Below are 16950 nucleotides of genomic sequence, written 5' to 3' on the forward strand. Positions count from 1 at the left end.
ACTGCCGGTTAAGAAAAGGCTATTGAGTGGAATGAGATCGGTACCTACTCTAATCTTTGTTATCAGTCTCTTGTTGGTCTGTCTCTGTACTTCCTTCATCTTATTTCAGAGAAAGCCTTGGTAGTCTCCACGTGGTTTCTGAGGTTCAGTCTGTCCACACCTTCTCTGCCTGCCTCATCAGCTCCTTCTACTGCTGCCTCACTCCAGCTCCAATTGAGGCTCATATTTACCATCAGCAGGCAAAGGGGCTCCTGAACACCCCAGTTTACTCTGCGTATCCACTTACTCTAGATCTCTCCTCTGCGTCTGTCTTTTTAAATTTAATTGTTAATTCTTGGCCACTCTGTGTGGGATCTTCATTCCCAGACCAGGGATCAGGCCTGCAGTGGAAGCAGGAAGTCTTAACCACTGGACCACCAGGGAAGTCCTTGCTTGTCTCCTTTGCATGAAGTTAGCTGTCTTCTCTTGATCTGGCATGGGTACTACTGGTCTCTTTCCAGTATCTGAAGCCATAGGCCATCCCTGCCCGTCACCTGCGTGCACACACGAGCAGGTGTGTTCTAACCTGTGAGGGCCCGCTTACCAAGCATTGTTGTTTCTTTTTTGTTCTGAAGCTCATTATTTATTACTCACCTTTACATAGACTAGGCCTCTTCAACGTCATTTTTCACAGTGTACCAAAGACTTTGCCAGGGACTTAAAATAATTCCACTCCCCCATCTTATTATTTCTATTATTTAGATTGACCAGTGTGGTCAAAGACAGTGCGTAATGGTTTCTCACAAAGAGGAAGCACTACCATGGCCTCCAGGGGCTACAGGTTCACTGGGTTAGGCATTGAGTTAATAGGGGATATGAGTTGATTTGAATCACTATTTTTCTTCACAGCAATCTCGGCAGCTTTAGGGAGCTGGAACATGGAATAAAATGGTGGCTGAAAAGACATTCCAAGTGACCACTGCTATCCACTTCACAGCATGGCAAAAGTGGGAAGGTTTTAGGCTTTTGAGTGTGACATGTATGCAAATCCCAACTCCTGTTATTTTGCCTATGTGACCTCTAAGTCTCAGTTTCCTAACCCATAAATGAGGAATGATGATACCTTACTCACAGGTGGTTGTTAGGAAAAAAAATGAGATGATATATTTTAAAATATATCTTTATTTATTTTAAATATATCATCTTTAAAGATCACAGAACACACTATAGGTCCACAGATGTCATGGGCTAAAGTACATTATCAGAGAGGTGGATATCCTTGAAGTGAAAGTGTTACTTTTACTCTCAGTCATGTCCAACTCTTTTTGACCCCATGAACTGTAGCCTACCAATTTCCTCTGTCCATGGAATTCTCCAGGCAAGAATACTGGAGTGGGTAGCCATTCCTTTCTCCAGGGGATCTTCCCAACCCAGGGATCAAACCTGGGTCTCCCGCATTGCAGGCAGATTCTTTACTGTCTGAACCACCAGGGAAGCCCCTGGGGGCAATGTAAAACTTAAATTATTAACACAGCCATTCCTCAAATTCTGAACACTGAAAATAAATGAGCATAGAAGTGCCAGAAATGAAGTTCCTAAGGAAAGCATATCCTTTACTGCAAGCTGAGCCCTGCACTTCCTGGGATGCTTGGGGGTATGATGCCTGTTTGGTGGCAGGGAGGCAGAAGATGATGAGCTATCCCAGCTCAGTTCTCAGCCTTAGGGCAGTGCCTTGGGTGGTAAAAAAGATACAACTCAAATCTTTAGAAATTTAGAGAAGGAAAAGGAGAGAAGTCTCTACAAAGAACTGAGAGTCAGAAAGAGACTTAGGAGAGCCCCAGCAGAGTAACTTGAGAAAATCAGGTGCCAAGGTCTGAAGGTTGAAACATGGGGGGAAAAGGATGCAAACTTTGAGATACTAGAAGAAAGATTCAAAATACCTGTATGTGTTAGAATTCTGTTTGGATTTTGGTCTAAATCAATAAGATAATATGGATCCATGAAGAGTCTTGAACTTCTGATGCCAGTTACAGTGGTATAGTGGTGTGTGTGTGTGTGTGTGTGTGTGTGTGTGTGTGTGTATGCATGTGCACATACATGCAAAGGATGATCATCCTCCTTGTAACAAACACTGGTTCCTCCAAGTGTGCCCTGGGTCCCATTTCTTTCTTTCTTCCATCTTCAGGTTTTTGGTTTTTTCCTCTCTCCAGCATCATCAGTTTTTCCTTTTCTTACTGCATTGTACATATTTTCCAAGGTAAATCAAAATGAAGTCCTCTTTTGATTGCTTATGTTCTCTAACCAAAGCCTCAATTCTCTGTTACCCTTTAAGATCAGATTTCTTCTAAAAGTTGTTAAATTGTGTTTTAATTATGTCCATTCATTCTTCAGTTCCCTCCTCTATCCTGAAGGTGGCTCAAGGCACTGCCAACTTATTCATTGTGCCATCCAAGGGTCAGCTTTTCAATCTTCATCTTCATCAGTCTCCTAGCCACCTTCTCCATGGCTGGTCACACTCTTCCTGGCATAGTTCTCTCTTTCCTTCCATGACATCACATGTTTCCTGGTTGTCCTTTCCCCCTCTAGTTCCTCCCTTCAGTATAGGCTCTCTGAGTGTGGCTATGCTCTAGGGCTTGGTTTTCCATCTTCTCTCCATGTACTTATTTCCTATGTGATCTCTTCTATCCTTATAGCCCTAAATTCCCTCTATATGCTAATGATATATATATTTATGTCCCCAGTCCAAAAATCTCTTCTTAGACTCAGACTCATATATCTACCTGGCTACCTGACATCTCTACCTGGATATCTCAGTTCAGTTCAGTCCCTCAGTTGTGTCCAACTCTTTGCGACCCCATGGACTGCAGCATACCAGGCCTCCTTGTCCATCACCAACTCCCAGAGTTTACTCAAACTCATGTCCATTGAGTCGGTGATACCATCCAACCATCTCATCCTCTGTTGTCGCCTTCTCCTCCCACCTTCAGTCTTTCCCAGCATCAGGGTCTTTTCAAATGAGTCAGCTCTCCGCATCAGGTGGCCAAAATATTGGAGTTTCAGCTTCAACATCAGACCTTCCAATGAATATTCAGGACTGATTCCCTTTAGGATGGACTGGTTGGACCTCCTTGCAGTCCAAGGGACTCTCAAGAGTCTTCTCCAACTCCACAGTTCAAAAGCATCATTTCTTCAGCACTCAGCTTTCTTTATAGTCCAACTCTCACATCCATACATGACTACTGGAAAAACCATAGCTTTGACTAGACAAACCTTTGTTGGCAAAGTAATGTCTCTGCTTTTTAATATGCTGTCTAGGTTGGTCATAGCTTTTCTTCCAAGTAACAAGCGTCTTTTAATTTCACGGCTGCAGTCACCATCTGCAGTGATTTTGGAGCCCCCCAAAATAAAGTCTGTCACTGTTTCCACTGTTTCCCCATATCTCACAGACATCGCAAAAGAAAGATGTGAAAATGGAATTTTGCATTTTCCTTGCACAGCTGTTCCCTTTTAGAATATTCTCCCCATAAATGATGCCACCGTCAGTGCAATTGTTCAAGCCTACAGCCCTCAAATTAGGAACAGGTACTGCCGTATCTATTGCATTCATTTGTTCAGTTAGCATTTACAGTTGATTCTCATTATTTGAGACAGTTATGTGCTATGAAGTTGCTGAGAATACCAGTATAGTGAATGCTGAACCATTGCTCCTAGGAAGATTGCAGGCTTAGGTTCCTCTGGGCATCTGGTCCAACATTTTTGCCAACTGCTGAATACATTCCATGTGTGTTTCTGTTCAAAGACAACTTCTTTTCTGTATATTGTTGATTTGTCAACACTGTACTCATGGCCAACAGCGCTATCACTCTTGCCTGAATGAAGTTTATCTGACACACATATTTTCTCCATAAGGTATATGACAGCCTTCTTGCACTGAGGAACACTAGAAAGCACTTGAGCAGTATACTTGGGGACCATATTAAGCTCAAAAGTACCAAAAAAAAGCACACAAATGCAAGAAAGTGGCACAGAGTAGACAAGGAAAAAGATACCTCTGTGTAGCATGAGAGCTGGAACAAGAGGGTGGAGTGTTGCTTTATGGACCATCAGCTAGGAACACACGTGTCAGGCAAATCAAAATTTTCACCTGTCTGCAAATGTCTGTGAATGAGGGCAAAAGTGCCACAAGTATCAATTTGGGCATTTCATTTAGAGAGTAGGTGAATTTGCATGTGTGGAATCTGTAAATAATGGAGTCCAGTACATTAATATTTATGTACTAGATGTACTATGATGTACGAGATGCTATGTTATTGAAGATAGACTGCCAAGACCAAAACACGCATGGTCTCTTCCATGGAAGGTATTCATTCTGACTCTGGAGTATGTATTTTGAACCCATCTGCTTTTCTCCACTCCCTCCCTCAACTACTCTAGTTCTTACCACTGATATTTCTCATTTGGGCCATTACTTATTAAGTAACATCCTTCAGTTTTGCCTCTTCCAATCCCTTCTCCCAGCATGATCAGAGTTGTCCTTTCAAACATGAATTATGCCACTGTTTGCATTTTATCCGTTAATGACTTCCTACTCACCTGTCTACTGAGGCAGCAGTCTAGCTTAGCTCTACAGTCTCATCTCAAACCACAGCCTCCCTTTACTCATGTTCCCACCACACTGACATCCTTTCGGATACTGTGTGGCCAGGTTCTTTCCTGCCTCTGAGATTCTGTCCATATCTTTCTCTGTCTGTGCCCAGATCACTCAGCACACTTTGGTTCATCCTCAGGTCGAATACAAACTCTCTCCTCGAAGAAAAACCTTCCTTGAACATAAGGTCTGCCTTGTTATTCTCCATACAGATATACCTTGTTTTTTTTTTTTTAAACTCCTTGTAACATATTTATATTTTTCTTTCTTACTAGTTTACTGTGTCATCCCTACTAAACTAATTCCATGAGTTCATATACTAGCTTTGCTCTGCTTAGTACTCATTCCTTGTATCTAGCACAGTGCCTGATTATATTAATCACATAACCAGTATTATAAGTGAATGAATTTAGTGAATTACTAAATGAATAGCTTAGAGTGTCAAAGGACCACTGTATATAGGCTTGTACCAGTTGAGGTACAGAAGCCCTGGTATTGTCTTCATCCAGATTTCTCTTGCTATTTCCATTCCTCCTAGGCAGCTATACTCTATATTCTAATTCCTTACTTTGGATTTATAATTCAGCATTTTTGTTAGCTCCAGTAGTCCATCCTCTAATAAGCATAACCAGATATTTGCCATAGCAGCCTACCTTCTTGGAGCAGGTTCACAGTGCTCACTGCATCACCATGGTCCTAGAGAGGATTCCTGATGCTCTCCTAGCCAATCAGTGCCGCTGTGGTCCTTGCATACTCACCAGTGTATCTGGGTTACATTAGGTCCTCTCACAGGTGAGCAAGAGCTGTCAAGGTGACCAAATCTTCTGAACCGTCACCTGAATCTAAACTGCCCTGTTGATCATCTGTGACCCTAAAATACTGCGAATTGCACAAAGGAGAACTGATGCCAAAGGTCAGAAATTTCAGAAAGTCCTCTTTGGACCCAATATAAGGAAGAACTTCTAAAGTCGGCTGATTGAGTAGGTAGTGAGCACTCAGTCCTTCGAGGTGCTGACAGGCTACTGTCTGGAATGTGGAATGAGGATGATTGTATCTGATGAGTCAATAATCTTAGAGACTTCAGATTCTGGTCTGTGGACCACCCATGTCAGAATCATCTGTGGATGGTTGCAGGGCAGTGGGGTTGAGTAGTGTCCAGGACAAGTTGCACATCCATGCATGGTGGCCCCGGTATGTTAATAATCATTTTCTGGACCCAACCCCAAACTTTGACATAGGTGCTCTGGAGGATGCGACATGGAAAGATCTCTGAAGCTTGAGCATTCTGGCCTAGATAGTCTCTAAGGCTATCTCCCACCTTCAGATTGTGGCCTTGTAGTCTCATGTATTCAACATCCATTCAACAACTGTTGATGGAAAGCTTCTTGGCTTTAGATATTGTGATGATTAACTTTCTGTGTCAACCTGGTTAGGCTATGGTACCTAGTTATTTAATTAAGCACTTATCTAGATGTTCCTGTGGATGTATTTTGTAGATGTGGTTAACATCTATAATCAGTTTTAGTAAAGATAATGTAGGTGGGCCTCATCTAATCAGTTAAAATCTTTAATTGCAAAATAGCCTTTTTGCAGAAGAAATTCTGCTTCAAGGCTAAAGACAAGAGACCAAAGACTTCAAGACAAAACCCTTGCTTGAGCGTCCAGTCTGCTGGTCTGCCTTACAGATTGTGGACTTGCCAGGCCTCACAACTGCATTGGCCAGTACCTTAAAATAAATCTCTCAAATATATGTCAGTTCAGTTTAGTCATTCAGTCGTGTCCGACTCTTTGCGACCCCATGAATCGCAGCACGCCAGGCCTCCCTGTCCATCACCATCTCCCTGAGTTCATGCAAACTCACGTCCATTGAGTCAGTGATGCCATCCAGCCATCTCATCCTCTGTCGTCCCCTTCTCTTCCTGCCCCCAATCCCTCCCAGCATCAGATTTCCAATGAGTCAACTCTTCACATGAGGTGGCCAAAGTACTGGAGTTTCAGCTTTAGCATCATTCCTTCCAAAGAACACCCAGGGCTGATCTCCTTCAGAATGGACAGGTTGGCTCTCCTTGCAGTCCAAGGAACTCTCAAGAGTCTTCTCCAACACCACAGTTCAAAAGCATCAAATATGTGTAGGGCTGGCCAAACTGTTTATTCATTTTGTTTCATAAGATGGCTATAGTAGCGCTTAGTTGTCTTTAACTTCATTCAAAACCATTTTGTTAGACTGTATTGTGACAGCTGTCCTATCAGCTTGCATTTTAAAAACCTTATCAAAATTGGTGAAGTTTTGTGTAGCATTTTAATGAAGATGGAAGAAAAAAGTGACATTTTTAGCGTAATATGCTTTGTTACTTCAAGAAAGGTAAAATGCACTGAAATGCCAAAAAAAAAAAAAAAAATGTGTAGTATATGGAGAATGTGCTGTGACTGATAGAATGTGTCAAAAAGTAGTTTGCAAAGTTTTGTGCTGGAGATTTCTTGCTGGATGTTGCTACAATGTTTGGGTAGACCAGTTGAAGTTGATAGCGATCAAATTGAGACATTAAGTGAGAACAATAAATCGTTATACCTCTCGGGAGATAGCTGACATACTCAAAATATCCAAGTCAAGCACTGACAATCATTTGCACCAGCTGGGTTATGCTCCTCACTTCGATGTTTGGGTTCCACATCAGTTCAGTTGCTCAGTCATGTCTGACTCTTTGTGACCCCATGGACTGCAGCATGCCAGGCCTCCCTGTCCATCACCAACTCCCGGGTTCCACATAAGTTAAGCTAAAAAAACCTTCTTGACCTTATTTCTACATATGATTATCTACTTAAATATAGTGAAAATGTTCCATTTAAAACAACTTAGGATGGGGAATGAAAAGCGAATACTGTACAATAATGTGGAATAGAAGAGATTGTGGGGCAAGCAACATAAAGCACCAGCAACCATGCCAAAGGCTGTTCTTCATCCAAAGAACGTGATATTGTATATATGGTGGATTGGAAGGGAGTTGTCTATTATGAGCTCCTTTTGGAAAACCAAATGATTAATTCCAACAAGTACTGCTCCCAGTTAGACCAACTAAAAGCAGCACTTGACAAACATTCGGAATTAGTCAACAGAAGATGCATAATCTTCCATCAGAATACTGCAAGACCACATTTTTCTTCCACCAGGCAAAAACTGTTACAGTTTGGAAAAAAAAAAAAAAAAAAAAAACAACAACAACCAAAAAACTGTTACAACTTGACTGGAAAGTTCTGATTCATCCTATGTATTCACCAGACACTGCACCTTCAAATTTCCATTTATTTAAATATTTATAAAATTCTCTTAATGGAAAAATATTTCAGTTCCCTAGAAGACTATAAAAAGCACCGGTAAGAGACTGTAAAATGTACCTTTTGCTCAAAAAGATAAAGTTAGGGGAAGATGGAGTTATGCAGTTGCCTGAAAGATGGCAGAAGGCAGTGGAACAAAATGGTAAATATGTTGTTCAATAAAGTTCTTGGTTAAAATAAAAAATATATCTTTTAATTTTTACTTAAGAACCAAAGGAACTTTTTGGCTAACCCAAAACTTCACAATAAAAATGTATCTTCTTTCTATCTTTTTCTCTCTCTTTCTCTCTCTCTGTCTGCTTGATCCAGACATAGAGCAAAGAATGAAACAAAGTCTTTTATCTCATCAAGCTTAAATATTAGGTTCCACAGAGGACTATTATGTTTTCAGTGGTTTAAAATTTATTTAAACTTCTTTATGAATCAGGATTTATGGAGAAGGAAATGGCAACCCACTCCAGTACTCTTGCCTGGAAAATCCCATGGACAGAGGAGCCTGGTAGGCTACCATCCATGGGGTGGCGAAGAGTCAGACACGACCGAGTGACTTCACTTTCACTTTTCACTTTTATGCATTGGAGAAGGAAATGGCAATCCACTCCAGTGTTCTTGCCTGGAGAATCCCAGGGACCGGGGAGCCTGCTGGGCTGCCGTCTCTGGGGTCGCACAGAGTCGGACATGACTGAAGTGACTTAGCAGCAGCAGCAGCATGACTCAGCATATGGTCTATTTTGATAAACTTACCCCATGCTTGCAAAGACTATGTATTGTGTTGTATTATACAGCTATAAGGTCAAGGAGGTTGAATGTCTGGTTTACATCATCTATGTCTCTCCTGATTTTTTGTCTAAGAGTTTTATTAATTGTTGAGAGATGTGTGTTAAAATCTCCTCTATGTAGTGGAATTGTCTATTTCTCCTTTAATTCTATACATTTTTGGGTTTTGTGTTTTGTAGCTCTGCTATTAGGCACATGCCACATTGATGATTGTGAAATCTTTTTGATGATACAAACAAATCACTCCATTTGTTATTTTGAAATGTCCTTTATCTTTAATGTTACTTTTTGTCTTGAAATCTATTTTATCACATACTAAAATAGCCACTCTGGACTTCTTTTTACTATTTGCTTGTATATTTTTTCCATCCATTTACTTTCAACCTATCTATAATATTTATTTCTGTTTCAAGTGGAGTCTCTTATAGACAGCATGTAGTTGAGTATTGACTATTTGAATTATTCTTTCAATTTCTGACTTATATTGAAAGATTTAGTCCATTAAATTTAATATAATTATTAATATTGTTTGGATTTGGGTCTGCCTTTTATTATTTGTCCTTTTCTACACTGTTTTTTGTTCCTTTGTTTTAAGTTTTAGAATTCCATATTAACTTATCTACTAAACTCCATTTTAAGAACATTTTTTGTAGTGGTTCTAGGAACTATAATGTAAATTCTTAACTTTTCACAATTAAGTAAGAATTATTATTTTACCAATTCAAGTAAAGTGTGGAAAATTTGCAACAGTCTGGGTGCATTTACCTCCCACTACCATGCCTTTATGCTATGGTTGTCGTATGTATTAAATCTATATAGACCCTAAAAGGCTGGGTTATAGTTACATAAGTCTGTGTATTGTTTTTTAATTAAAAGGAAAATAGTATTTATATATATTTATATATAAATATATATATATATATATTTCAGTTCAGTCACTCAGTCGTGTCAGACTCTTTGCGACCCCATGAATCGCAGCACGCCAGGCCTCCCTGTCCATCACCAACTCCCGGAGTTCACTCAAACTCATGTCCATCAAGTCGGTGATGCCATCCAGCCATCTCAGCCTCTGTCGTCCCCTTCTCCTCCTGCCCTCAATCCCTCCCAGCATCAAAGTCTTTTCCAATGAGTCAACTCTTTGCATGAGGTGGCCAAAGTACTGGACTTTCAGCTTTAGCATCATTCCTTCCAAAGAAATCCCAGGGCTGGTCTCCTTCAGAATGGACTGGTTGGATCTCCTTGCAGGCCAACGGACTCTAAAGAGTCTTCTCCAACACCACAGTTCAAAAGCATCAATTCTTCAGTGCTCAGCCTTCTTCACAGTCCAACTCTCACATCCATACATGACCACAGGAAAAACCATAGGCTTGACTAGACGGACCTTTGTTGGCAAAGTAATATCTTTGCTTTTGAATATGCTATCTAGGTTGGTCATAACTTTTCTTCCAAGGAGTAAGCGGCTTTTAATTTCATGGCTGCAGTCACCATCTGCAGTGATTTTGAAGCCCAAAAAAATAAAGTCTGACACTGTTTCCACTGTTTCCCCATCTATTTCCCATGAAGTGATGGGACCAGATGCCATGATCTTCGTTTTCTGAATGTTGAGCTTTAAGCCAACTTTTTCACTCTCCACTTTCACTTTCATCAAGAGGCTTTTTAGTTCCTCTTCACTTTCTGCCGTAAGGGTGGTGTCATCTGCATATCTGAGGTTATTGATATCTCTCCTGGCAATCTATATATATATATTTGCTATTTCCAGTGTTGTTTATTCCCTCCTAAGGATCTATCTGTTATTACTTTAGACCAAAGAGTCTCCTTTACAATGTGTTATAGTGTAAATTTGCTGGTGATGAGTCCTCATTAAAAAATAAAATCAGAAAATGCCTTAATTTTGCCTCATTCTTGAAGTATAATTTGGCTCACCATGGAAGTCTAGGTTAACAGGCTTTCTTTTGGCACTTTAAAAATATTGTTTCATTATCTTTTGACTTTAAAGTTTTCAATAGGAAAGCTATGTAATTCTTTTTTTTTGTTCTTTATGTAATATATTGTTTCTCTCTGTCTGCTTTCAAGGTTTTGCATCGGTTTTTACCATGTGATTTTGATGTACATAGACATGGTTTTCTTTATAATTATTTTACTTAGGGTCTTGAGATTCTTAAATCTGTTTGTCATCAAATCTGGGTAAAATTTGGTCAGTATTTCTTCAAACATCATCTTTTGCCACATTATCTTACCCTTCTTACTCTGGCAATCCAATTATGTCCAATTATACATTAGATGTTCTGATGTTTTCCTCAGCTCTAATTTTTTATTGTTTCCCCCATACTCTTCAGATTAGATAATTTCTATTGCTCTATCTTCATGTTTCCTTTCCTCTGTAATCTCATTCTACTGTTAAACCCGTTCTGTGAATTTTTAGATTTGAGAATCTGTTTTTTACCTGGTCCAAAATTAAAAAAAAAAAATTCCTCTGCTGAGATTTCCCTTCTCTTGTTCTTTGTGAGCATATTTTACTTTATAGCATTGAACATAGTTATAAAGCTCCTTAAAAATCCTTCTCTGAAATGGAATCCTTCTATTCTGTTGATGGTAATGTGAATTTGTGCAGCCACTATGGAAAACAGTATGGACTTTCATTAAAAAAACTAAAAGTAGGATTACTGTATGATCCAGTAATCCCATTCCTGGACATATATATATATGGAAAAGATGAAAATTCTAATTTGAAGATACAGGTACCCCAATGTTCATAGCAGCACTATTTCTAATAACCAAGGCATAGAAGTAACCTAAATGTCCACTGAAGATGAATGGATAAAGAAGATGTGCTATCAGGGTATGTGTGTGTGTGTGTGGGTGTGTGTATGTGTGTGTATACACATGATGAACTATTACTCAGCCATAAACAAGAGTGAAATAATGCCACTGCAGCAACATAGATGAACCTAGAGATGATCATATTAAGTGAACTAATCAAAGAAAATATATACTATACTGTATGTGGAATCTAAAAAAATGATACAAATGAATTCATTTACAAAAAAGAAACAGACTCACAAACTTAGAAAATGAATTTATGGTTACCAAAGGGGAAAGGGGGTGAGGAAGGATAAATTAGGAGTTTGGGATTAGCAGATACAAACTACTGTTAGAAAATGAACAAACAAGAAGGACCTATTGTTTGAAACGGAAAATAATCCAAAAAAGAATATATATATATATATATATATATATTTGAATATGAAAAAGAATTCATGATACACACAAACACACATGTATCTGAGTCACTTTGCTGTACACTAGAAACTAACACATTGTAAATAAAATGTACGTCAACAAAAATAAATAAAATCCTTCTCTGCCAATGCCGACATCTGTGCCCACATGTTAATCTCTGATAACTTCTTTTCTTGCTTTTCAAATTTTCATGGTCCCTAGAACATCAAATAATTTTTATTTTACCCTCAACATTGTGGCTTTTTTGTTGTGGACACTCCAGATTCAGTTATATACCTCTCAAGAATGTTAACTTTTTGTTTTGCCATGCAATTGATTTGGATGGATTTAAACTGAAAATTCTGTCTGTTGGCCAATTGTCAAGTCCAGTTTTTAACCTTAGCCGAACTGCTTTTGAGTCTGTCTGGTACTGCATAATTCTTTGGTAAGCCAGAGGTTTTGGTAAGGTAGAGTTTCTGTATAAGATTTGGCACTCTGTCTTTCTGGCCATTTTCTTTCTGAGATTCCCTCTTTCCAGTGGCTTTAGTTGCACCAAACTCTGTCTGCTGAGTCTTCAGGCCAGAAACATTGTATTTATGTTTTGATTGGTTTAAACTACCTTATATAATTCTGGCTTTTTTTTTCTTTATTATTGGAGTATAGTTGATTTGCAGTGTTGTGTTAGTTTCAGTAATATAGCACGGTGATTTGGTTTTATATCAGTTAAGTTCAGTTGCTCAGTCGTGTCCAACCCTTTGCAACCCCATGAATCGCAGCACGCCAGGCCTCCCTGTCTATCACCAACTCCCGGAGTTCACTCAGACTCACGTCCATCGAGTCAGTGATGCCATCCAGTCATCTCATCCTCTGTCGTCCCCTTCTCCTCCTGCCCCCAATCCCTCCCAGCATCAGAGTCTCTTCCAATGAGTCAACTCTTTGCATGAGGTGGCCAAAGTATTGGAGTTTCAGCTTTAGCATCATTCCTTCCAAAGAAATCCCAGGGCTGATCTCCTTCACAATGGACTGGTTGGATCTCCTTGCAGTCCAAGGGACTCTCAAGAGTCTTCTCCAACACCACAGTTCAAAAGCATCAATTCTTCGGTGCTCAGCCTTCTTCACAATCCAACTCTCACATCCATACATGACCACAGGAAAAACCATAGCCTTGACTAGACAGACCTTTGTTGGCAAAGTAATGTCTCTGCTTTTTAATATGTTATCTAGGTTGGTCATAACTTTCCTTCCAAGGAGTAAGCGTCTTTTAATTTCATGGCTGCAGTCACCATCTGTAGTCATTTTGGAGCCCAGAAAAATAAAGTCTGACACTGTTTCCACTGTTTCTCCATCTATTTCCCATGAAGTGATGGGACCAGATGCCATGATCTTCATTTTCTGAATGTTGAGCTTTAAGCCAACTTTTTCACTCTCCACTTTCACTTTCATCAAGAGGCTTTTGAGTTCCTCTTCACTTTCTGCCATAAGGGTGGTGTCATCTGCATATCTGAGGTTATTGATATCTCTCCCAGCAATCTTGATTCCCGCTTGTGCTTCTTCCAGCCCAGCATTTCTCATGATGTACTTTTCATAGAAGTTAAATAAGCAGGGTGACAATATACAGCCTTGACATACTCCTTTTCCTATTTGGAACCAGTCTGTTGTTCCATGTCCAGTTCTAACTGTTGCTTCCTGACCTGCATACAGATTTCTCAAGAGGCAGATCAGGTGGTCTGGTATTCCCATCTCTTCAGAATTTTCCACAGTTTATTGTGATCCACACAGTCAAAGGCTTTGGCATAGTCAATAAAGCAGAAATAGATGTTTTTCTGGAACTCTCTTGCTTTTTCCATGATCCAGCGGATGTTGGCAATTTGATCTCTGGTTCCTCTGCCTCTTCTAAATCCAGCTTGAACATCAGGAAGTTCACGGTTCACGTATTGCTGAAGCCTGGCTTGGAGAATTTTGAGCATTACTTTACTAGCGTGTGAGATGAGTGCAATTGTGCGGTAGTTTGAGCATTCTTTGACATTGCCTTTCTTTGGGATTGGAATGAAAACTGACTTTTTCCAGTCCTGTGTCCACTGCTGAGTTTTCCAAATTTGCTGGCATATTGAGTGCAGCACTTGCACAGCATCATCCTTCAGGATTTGAAATAGCTCAACTGAAATTCCATCACCTCCACTAACTTTGTTTATATATTTGGTTATATATATATATATATTTGGTTATATATATATATTTGGTTATATAAATACATTTGGTTATATATATATATGCATGTGTGTGTGTGTATAGAAACACCCATATACATATATATTCTTTTTCAGATTCTTTTCCTTTATAGTTTATTACAAGATATTAAGTATTATTCCCTGTGCTATACAGTAGGCCCTTGTTGGTTATCTGGTTTATAATAGTAGTGTGTATATGTTAATCCCAAACTCCTAATTTATCCCTCCCTCTGCCCTTTTTCCTTTGGTAACCATAAGTTTGTTTTCTATGTCTGTGGGTCTATTTTTGTTTCATAAATAAGTCATTTGTATAATTTTGCTTAGATTCCACATATAAGTAATATCATATGTTGCCTTTGTAGGGTTTACTTCAATTAGTATGATAATCTCTAGGTTCATCATGTTGCTGCAAATATTTCACTCTTTTTCATGTCTGAGTAATATTCCATTAAATGTATGTACCACATCTTCTTTATCCATTCATCTGTTGATGGACATTTAAATTGCTTCCATGTTGTGACTATTGTAAATATGTGCTGTAATGAATACTGGGATGCAAGTATTTTTCTGGATTATATTTTCTCTGGCTATATCTAGTTCATTTTTAAAGTTGTAAAATAGGGAAACTCACTTCATGTAACTTCCTTCTTCAAAGTCTTATTGTCCCTCTGGATCTGACTAGTCTAGTCTTCACTATCTAGGCTTCAGGTTATTTTTTTTTCTTTTTGGATTTTATCCAGAGTTTATAGTTGTTATCTGAGGGAAACTTGGTATGATTGGCGCATAGTGTTACCTGGCCATAGTGGAAGTAACACTGAAAATTACCTTGACTTTTGGACAGACATATCTCCATGCCCTTGTGAAGTGTGTGCCTCTTAGAACAGATGGAAACAAAGAATGGAGCCAAAGTTATGGTGGGTCCATCTCAGAGGAACATCTCAGAGGCATTGCCTAGTAACATGTTGTTGACCTTGGTGTCAGATATTTAATATAAATTAATGAAGAGGGAAGCATCTCTGCCATCTCTGTGTGGTAGTAGTTGAGGTTAGAAGAAAGAAAATGCTTGGGCTTGGTAGACAGAGTGACAAGGATCAACTCTACATACAACTCACATGGTCTGTGACAGTGGGTACAAGTTACCTAAAATTCCTCATTGGAAAAATAGATGTAATGATTCCTATCCTGCCCAGTTGGTTGTGTAGGTTCAACAGGATAAAGTGCTTAGGGGCCCACTCACAAGGTCCTCAAACCGTTTCCTCCTCTTTGAACTTTGGGAAATGGCCTGCCTTTGCCTTGAAGTACACGTCTCCTCATGTGATCTTGGGGAGAATTGAAGTTAGGTCTGCCTCCCAGGTATATATATACAAGGGATAGCAGGATTTCACTGGGTTCTAGAGTGAATTTTTATTAAAATTGTGCTCCGCTGTGTCTGACTGTTTGCGACCCCATGGACTGTAGCCCACCAGGCTCCCTTGTTGGGGTTTTACAGGTAAGAATACTAGAATGGTTGCCATTTCCTCCTCCAGGGGATCTTTTTGATCCAGAGATAGAACCCATACCTCCCAGATCTCCTGCACTGGCAGGCGGATTCTTTACTACATTACAGAGAACCATACAGAAGATGAGCATTGTCTTTGAAGTCAGCGATCTGGTTTGAATCCCAGCTTTGTCAATTCCACACAATGTAATTTGGGCCAATTGATCTCTCTGAGCCTCAGTTGTTTAAAAAATTCTTCATAGAGTTTTATGAAGGTTGTATGAGACCACATACATAAGGCTCCTATATCATCCATCAGGGCCTTGTGCAGAGGAAGTATTCAGTAGATGTTAGTTATTGTCGTTATCACTGTGGTTTGTTTTCTAAAAATGGGGGCCAATGTAAAACCATTGGCTTATTTATTTATTTATCTTTGGCTGCACTGGGTCTTCATTGCTGTGTGTGGGTTTCTCTGGCTTTGGTGAATAGGGGCTACTCTCAAGTTGTGGTGTGTAGAATTCTCATTGCAGTAGATTTTCTTATTGCAGATCTTGGGCTCTAGGGAGTGCAGGCTTCCATAGTTGTGCCACATGGGCTCAGTAGTAGAAACTCCTGGGCCCTAGAGCACAGGCTCAATAGTTGTGGCTCATGGGCTTAGTTGCTCTGTGGCATGTGGAATCTTCCTGGATTAGGGATTGAACTCTTGTCTCCTGCACTGGCAGGTGGATTCTTAACCACTGGAACACCAGGGAAGTCCAATCACTGGTTTTTAAAACTGGGAAAGAGTCACTGGGAAGAAAGAGGAGCCAAAGAGGGTAGTGGGTAAGTGCTGGAGCAAGTCTATTAAATATTTTTTATAAGCGGGGAGTGTGTTTTTACAGTTGGAGAAGGAAACGGCAACCCACTCCAGTATTCATGCCTGGAAAATCCCATGGACCGAGGAGCCTGGTGGGCTACAATCCATGGGGTCGCAAAGAGTCAGACATGACTGAGCGACTTGTGTGTGTGTGTGTGTGTGTGTGTGTGTGTGTGTTGACAGTAAGGCTAAACTTCCCATGGGGAAAAATTAACATGGGAAAACTGTGGAGTTTTGCCCTTGGAACAAGTCAGGCCCACTGTGGGCCTCTGCCTCGAGGACTAAAGATGAGATTAAATATTTAATGTTCATTTGTAATTAGGTCCTTAGGGGTCCTATGGAGCGTTTCACTGACACAGACATTTTTATCTATTTACATTTCCAGTTGTATGGGTAAAAGCATTGATCTTACAGCCCAATGTACCTGTGTGGA

The sequence above is a fragment of the Bubalus bubalis genome, chromosome 5, assembly GCF_019923935.1.
Source record: "Bubalus bubalis isolate 160015118507 breed Murrah chromosome 5, NDDB_SH_1, whole genome shotgun sequence".
Taxonomy (NCBI): domain Eukaryota; kingdom Metazoa; phylum Chordata; class Mammalia; order Artiodactyla; family Bovidae; genus Bubalus; species Bubalus bubalis.